General features: G+C 41.2%; 1 long non-coding RNA gene across 1 annotated transcript; it reads left to right on the top strand.

Moving 5' to 3' along the window:
• Positions 1-2,563: 2,563 nt before the first annotated feature.
• On the top strand, positions 2,564-3,558 carry LOC149976522 (uncharacterized). The gene is made up of 2 exons (XR_016487036.1): positions 2,564-2,701; positions 3,308-3,558. It is a non-coding gene; the product is annotated as an uncharacterized LOC149976522 (long non-coding RNA).
• Positions 3,559-8,174: the final 4,616 nt, after the last annotated feature.

Here is an 8,174-nt window from a genome sequence, read left to right as displayed (position 1 = left end):
AGTAAAAAACGTGTGTGAGTAAATACATGTTACCATCCGTGTTTAGAAAAGTAACTCAGCCTTTGACCTTGACTCTTGAGTACTGGTGAGTACACTAGCCAAGTAGTTGGCGGTAATGAGCCATTAAAGTTGGCTGACACACTCAATGAACACCACAGAAGAAGAAGCTTCTGACGTCAATATTGTGCAATCTCGCGTGTTAGCTGAAGGCAGAATCGAGTGGAGTTGTGGGATGAAATAACTTCAGGTGGTTCATGAAATTCACGACTTTCAGCAATGAATACTGTAGTTCCAGAGACGCTACGGGCTATGTGGTGCTATATCTGGCTAGTGTTGTAAAAGTGTTAGCTATAGATGCACACAGTAGCTAGTTAGCTAGCTAACGTTAGCTAGGTAGGTAACGTTATCACAAGCAGACAGACCATTTAGCAATGATAACTTATCAAAGTAGCTAGACATATCTAGCTAGATACATATTAAACCCTCATAAACAAACTATTGTATACTGTAGGTTACTGCTAAAAGGAACTTTTTGGTCCACCAGCCACTGGCAGGAAGATTAAAATAAATAAAAATCTACCAGCCACTCAGATTACTTACTAGTCAAAAAACAGATGACCGTGCTTTGTAATGTTTCTAAAACAGGAAATGTATTAGTAAGAAGTAATGTGGTATATTGCTACATTTCATAAACTTTTTGGTTACCCCAAGTCTTTTAATCAAAATATCAGAAACAAAATGTTCAGCTGCCCCTTTAAAAGTGTGAAGCTACCGTGATAACGAAGCTACTCGAGTCCTGTCGTGTGTGTGTGTGTGTGTGTGAAATTTGGGATCTGACTAGGCCGTCTCTCTATAAATTGAAGCAGCAGACTCAAACAAACATTGAAATACGACAGAGCTTGATAACAAAACAATTTACACTGAACAAACAAAACGCAACATGCAATAATTTCAAAGATTTTACTAAGTTACAGTTCATATAGGGAAATCAGTCTATTTAAATTAATTCATTAGGCCCTCATCTATGGATTTCACATGACTGGGAATTTTGGTCACAGATACCTTAGCATGAGGTTGTAAGAAACAAAAATAATTCCCAGGACAAACATATCTGATATGGGCAGAAAGCTTAAATTCTTGTTAATCTAACTGCACTGCAATTTACAGTAGCTATTAGAGTGAAAGTATACCATGCTATTGTTTGAGGAGAGTGCCACAGGAGAGAGGAGAGTGAACTTAAAAATGTATGAATAAAACAATTAGGCACATTTGGGCAGTCTTGATATCCCATTTTGAATCTGGTCTCTGGTCTCTGGTTTAAGGTGAGCCGAATGTGTCAGGGCGTTCAAATAGGTTCACTCACCAATAAGGATATTAACTTTATTAAAATAACTTAACTGATAAGGGAGCTGGTCACAATACCCACACAAAAATGGATAGAGAAAGCCCACTGAGTGAGCCTCTGGGTTATATATCGTCTCAGGATAGGTGCAACCTCAGAGATTACATGGTTCCAAACACCATCCCCACACAGCTAGCACTTGGCCTCCAGTACAAATAACTTGTTTGTTCAATAGTAAGAACACTTTTCGTTACTTAGTCTCCACCTTGCTAAAAGGAGGGGGTGACTGACGCACAGACCCTGTGGAGACAAATCAAATCAAATTGTATTTGTCACATACACATGGTTAGCAGATGTTAATGCGAGTGTAGCGAAATGCTTGTGCTTCTAGTTCCGACAATGCAGTAATAACCAACAAGTAATCTAACTAACAATACCAAAACTACTGTCTTATACACAGTGTAAGGGGATAAAGAATATGTACATAAGGATATATGAATGAGTGATGGTACAGAGCAGCATAGGCAGGATACAGTAGATGGTATCGAGTACAGTATATACATGAGGTGAGTATGTAAACAAAGTGGCATAGTTAAAGTGGCTAGTGATACATGTATTACATAAGGATGCAGTCGATGATATAGAGTACAGTATATACGTATGCATATGAGATGAATAATGTAGGGTAAGTAACATTATATAAGGTAGCATTGTTTAAAGTGGTATATTTACATCATTTCCCATCAATTCCCATTATTAAAGTGGCTGGTTCCCCGTTACTCATATATTCACTTATGGAAACAATGTTTCCGCCTGACCTCCTTTGCCCTATTCTCTTTCTGATATTCTGCATAGCAACAGGGACATGTGGTAGACAAGCCTGACTTCTCCCCTCTCTGGACCCCAGGTGACTGAGAGAGGACATGCATCTGCCAACACCAGAGTCCGAAGGGATACATTCAAATAAGAGTTCAATCATATACGCATATTATGCAGATTATCTATGTTACTTAGCAAATTCTGATTCTCCTACCACATGTGTTACAGTGGTATGGCTGCAGTTCTGTATCAGTTTACATTAAATCATCTACCGCTGCCCAATACCTTTCAACTTATGAACACACTATCCCATGGTCTGTGGTGTTCCCCTCTGTTGATCCAACCCTTTATATCTGTTACCATCTGACTGTGGTTCCATTGACCATGTTTACCTGTGGCTCAGGTGTTCTTCAAAGCCGGTCTGCTGGGGGTCCTGGAGGAGATGAGAGAAGAGAAGCTGGCCTCTCTGGTCGGCATGGTCCAGGCTCTCAGCCATGGGTTCCTCATGGGGAGAGAGTTCACCAAGATGATGGAGAGGAGGTGAGGAATAGTAGACATCTTGGCAATGCTTCCTATGAACCACCTGTATGTAAGGAATTATTATTATTATTTATTTTTTTCACCTTTATTTAACCAGCTAGGCAAGTTCAAATCAAATAAAATTGTATTTGTCACACACACATGGTTAGCAGATATTACAGTTTTTCTCAATTGCTAAAACACCATTTCTGAAACCTTGCTCCATTTCCTGAAAACATTAAATACAAAACCTCATTTTCAAGCACTATTTACATAACCTCTGACTCTTGCAAAATGAAACATTCGCCTCAAAACAGTTTTACCTGTGATCAAAATGAAACACTGCTCTCAAATCATAAACAAAGAGATCAAAATGATATACACTCTCAAGCAGTCAGTAAACAATACCCCGTAAAATAGAAAACACATTGTTCAAAACATACAATTCTCGGAGAGAAGTACATTTTTAATCTAAAAAAATATTCATATTTTTCCGTCATTGTCTTTTGATGAACGAAAACATGTTCTATCATAGTAGCTCAAAATTGATCAGAAATTATTACTCTGCTTTGCTCTTTGTAATTTTGTTTTTTGTTCTTCCTCCTCCTTGTACCCCTATTTTTACAGTACTGTACCCTGCATCTCACAAACTTGTCCTTTGTCTCTGTGATACTGTAATTATTGTTCTTTGTTGATATGAACCTGCAACCAGTCAAAATCTATTGAGCAGTCAGTACTGTTACAGTTTTTCTCAGTCGCTTTGGTGCATTTCTTAGATCAAAAGTGCAATTCTTGATACTACTTGTACAAATTCCAAATCATCTAGTCACTTGTGCACATCATTAAAGCCATTTCTTATTCCTTTGAACAAATTGCAATTGATAATGTACAAGTGTCAGCTTTTTTCCACATTATCAATTGCTCATGTCATGTTGATCAAAATATAGTAGATGGTTCTCTGTTGAATAGTCTTACCCCTCAAAACATCTAGGCATTAGTTCCTTGCATAAGCCATTACATGCAAAATTGTTGAACTATTTGTCATAAACTGTCAAGCATAGTTTTACACATTTCTATTAGACCTTTTGTACAAAAACGTGAATTGATGAATTGTGCAGGTGAAATTGACCCTCACTCATGAAGGAATGTAAAGTGTTAGTTCAACCAACAATCAGTTGTCTAAATTGCTCAAATGTGCATCTCATGAAGAATTAATTGGCAAGCATATATAGACAGACCACAACACAGAGTTGCAATTTTCCAATAATGGATGGACCAGGAAACGAACAAGGTCAACAGCCAAGAGGAGGAAGAAGAGGAGCAAGGATGCGTGGTGGAAGGCAAAACAGAGGAAGAGGCAGAAGAGGACATAGGCGCATATCTGATGACATAAGGGCCACTATTGTAGACCATGTTGTCAATCATGGCCTTACAATGGCTGAGGCGGGTCGAAGGGTGCAGCCGAATATTGGGAGATCAACCGTGTCCTCAATAGTTAAAACGTTTCGAAGAGAGAACAGGTATGTCCACCAATGTACAGTGCACTGTTACTGTATATAAGCAGTATACTGTATACTTCCTACAATGCTTCATATTACAGTAGTCCATTTTGTATTTCACAGCATACAGAAATATACTCTATACAGATACAAACTGCACCTTACATGCACCCACCTGTATGTTTTACAGTAAAATGTGTGTTCGCATAGTTTTTGTCTATGTGAAAGTGTGAGATGCATCACTAAATTTTTCCCCACATAGGACTGCAAGATTACCTCAAACCGGTGGCAGAGGACGCCTTTTCACACCTCAACAGGAGGAGGCTATTTGCACCATGGTCCGAGTAAACAATGCCATGAGACCCAGGGAAATACAAAGGACCATTATAGAAGACAACGATGTCTTTGAAATCATCCATACGGTTAGCATCTCAACCATCGACAGGGTGCTGCATAGAAACCAGATGAGTATGAAACAGCTGTACCGTGTACCATTCCAAAGGAATGAGGACAGAGTTAAGGAGCTACGGTACCAGTATGTACAGGTAAAACATATATCTATGTAACTACTTTACAGCAACATTTTATAGTGATACATAGTACAGTAAGCATAAACTGCACACATTTCCATTGCTGTGGAAGGAACATGCAATATATGTACATTTTATGTCACTCTTCCTTACCAAAACAAATTCAACTGTGTGTTCTGGGATATAGCGTATAATGGTGTTGGAATCAAGTGAACCCTCTCACAACTTTGTATACGTGGATGAGGCTGGCTTCAACCTGACCAAATGCAGAAGGCGGGGTCGGAATATCATCGGTCACAGAGCTACTGTGGATTTGCCAGGCCAACGGGGTGAAATATCACCATGTGTGCTGCTATTTCGGAGCATGGTGTCCTAACCCATATCCCCCTTATAGGGCCATACAACACCCAGCATCTACTCAACTTTTTAGAGACTCTCTACAGGGCTCTCATCCCTGATGATGAGAGGGGTCTGTTTAGAGAGGATTTGCCAAAGTATGTGGTCATTTGTGATAATGTGAGTTTCCATCGATCAAACATAATAAGGCAATGGTTTGTGACCCACCCGAGGATGCTCATAGAATTCCTCCCACCTTATTCACCAATCCTTAACCCAATTGAGGAGTTATTTTCAGCATGAAGGTGGAAGGTGTACGATCGTCAGCCACACACACAGATGACCCTGCTGGCTGCAATGGATGTAGCATGTGAGTACATCACAGTAGACGCCTGCAGAGGATGGATAAGGCATTCCAAAAGATTCTTTCCATGTTGTATTGGAAGAGAAAATATCTGGTGTGATGTGGATGAGAATATGTGGGCCGACAGACAGGAACGTCTGGATGTGTAGAGACAGCACAACAGTGCTGCGGGCAAAGTTGTGCCTTAGGGGTGGTTTCCTGTGTTTCTTTCTAATTTCGTTTTTTTTCCTTTGTGCCCCTTGGGTTGTCCAGTCTCTTTCAATCAATAACCCACATACAGTAATATGCAAATAGTACTGTTGAAATTGATAAATGCCATAGAAGTGCAGCCTTGTGCATTTTCAATACAGTAACTGTCATCCAAACTGTAGCCTAAGTTTACATCAGGTAATACTATCAAAGTACACAGTTACATTGACAACATGCCTAAAAATTGACGACCTTGTTCGTGAACAATGACTCAATGACTTATCATTCTGATAATTTGTCGAGTAGAGTGTTGGAGGCTAAAGTCGAGGAAGTCGAGGTCGAGGATCGGTAGGATGGTCAGTTTTACGAGGGTATGTTTGGCAGCATGAGTGAAGGATGCTTTGTTGCGAAATAGGAAGCCAATTCTAGATTTAATTTTGAATTGAAGATATTTGATGTGAGTCTGGAAGGAGAGTTTGCAGTCTAACCAGACACCTAGGTATTTGTAGTTGTCCACATAATCTAAGTCAGAACCGTCCAGAGTAGTGATGCTGGCAACGATCGGTTGAAGAGCATGCATTTAGTTTTACTTGCATTTAAGAGCAGTTGGAGGCCACGGAATGAGAGTTGTATGGCATTAAAGCTCGTCTGGAGGGTAGTTAACACAGTGTCCAAAGAGGGGCCAGAAGTATACAGAATGGTGTCGTCTGCGTAGAGGTGGATCAGAGACTCACCAGCAGCAAGAGCGACATCACTGATGTATACAGAGAAGAGAGTCGGCCCAATAATTGAACCCTGTGGCACACCCATAGAGACTGCCAGAAGCCTGGACAGCAAGCCCTCCGATTTGACACACTGAAATCTATCGGAGAAGTAGTTGGTGAACCAGGCGAGGCAATCATTTCAGAAACCAAGGCTGTTGAGTCTGCCGAGTCGAAAGCCTTGGCCAGGTCAATGAATATGGCGGTTATGATATAATTTAGGACCTTGAGCGTGGCTGAGGTGCACCCATGACCAGCTCCAAAACCAGATTGCATAGCGGAGAAGGTACGGTGGGATTCGAAATGGTCGGTAATCTGTTTGTTAACTTGGCTTTCGAAGACCTTAGAAAGGCAGGGTAGGATAGATCTGTAGCAGTTTGGGTCAAGAGTGTCTACACCCTTTGAAGAGGGGGGGATGACCGCAGCTGCTTTCCAGTCTTTGGGAATCTCAGATGACACGAGACAGGTTGAACAGCTTAGTAATAGGGGTTGCAACAATTTCTGCAGATAATTCTGCAGATAATTTTAGAAAGAACGGTCCAGATTGTCTAGCCCGGCTGATTCGTAGGGGTCCAGATTTTGCAGCTCTTTCAGAACATCAGCTAACTGGATTTGGGGAAAATGGGGGAGGCTTGGGCTGTGGTGGGTGCAGGACTGTTGACCGGGGTAGGGGTAGCCAGGTGGAAAGCATGGCCAGCCGTAGAAAAATGCTATTGAAATTCTCAATTATAGTGTATTTATCGGTGGTGACAGAGTTTCCTATCCTCAGTGCAGTGGGAAGCTGGGAGGTGTTCTTATCCACCATGGACTTTACAGTGACCCAGAACTTTTTTGAGTTTGTGTTACAGGAAGCAAATGTCTGCTTGAAAAAGCTAGCCTTGGCTTTCCTAACTGCCTGTGTATATTGGTTCCCAACTTCCCCGAAAAGTTGCATATCACTGGGGCTGTTCGATGCTAATGCAGAACGCCACATTATGTTTTTGTGCTGGTCAAGGGCAGTCAGGTCTGGAGTGAACCAAGGGCTATATCTGTTCCTGGTTCTAAATTTCTTGAATGGGGCATGCTTATTTAAGATGGTGAGGAAGGCTCTTTAAGAATAACCAGGCATCCTCTACTGACGGGATGAGGTCTAGGACATCCGGATTGGCAGAGTATGCTAAACCAGTGAATAAAACAAACTTAGGAAGGAGGCTTCTAATGTTACCATGCATAAAACCAAGGCTTTTACGGTTACAGAAGTCAACAAATGAGATCGCCTGGGGGATAGGAGTGGAGCTATGCACTGTAGGGCCTGGATTAACCTCTACATCACCAGAGGAACAGAGGAGGAGTAGGATAAGGGTATGGCTAAAGGCTATAAGGACTGGTTGTATAGCACATCCAGAACAGATAGTGAAAGGAGCAGGTTTCTGGGCTCGATAGCATAGATTCAAGGCATAATGTACAGACAAAGGTATGGTAGGTGTAACGGTTCTCTTTAGGTGAAGTAGAGGTGGACCAAAACACAGCGTGGTGGTTATTCATGTTCTTTAATAAAGGAAAACTATACATGAATAAACTACAAAACAATGAAATGTGAAAACCTAAACAGTCCTATCTGGTGCAAACACAGAGACAGGAACAATCACCCACAAACTCACAGTGAAACCCAGGCTACCTAAATATGGTTCCCAATCAGAGACAATGACTAACACCTGCCTCTGATTGAGAACCATATCAGGCCAGACATAGAAATAGACAAACAAGACATCCAACATAGAATGCCCACTCAGATCACAGACAGTAGGATGTGAATACAGTGGAGGTAAACCTAGG

This window comes from Oncorhynchus mykiss, chromosome 16, assembly GCF_057628025.1.
Source record: "Oncorhynchus mykiss isolate SJ-2025 chromosome 16, ASM5762802v1, whole genome shotgun sequence".
NCBI classification, from domain to species: Eukaryota; Metazoa; Chordata; class Actinopteri; order Salmoniformes; family Salmonidae; genus Oncorhynchus; species Oncorhynchus mykiss.
Note: the sequence above shows the minus strand (reverse complement) of the source record. Positions and strands in the feature narration are given on the sequence as shown.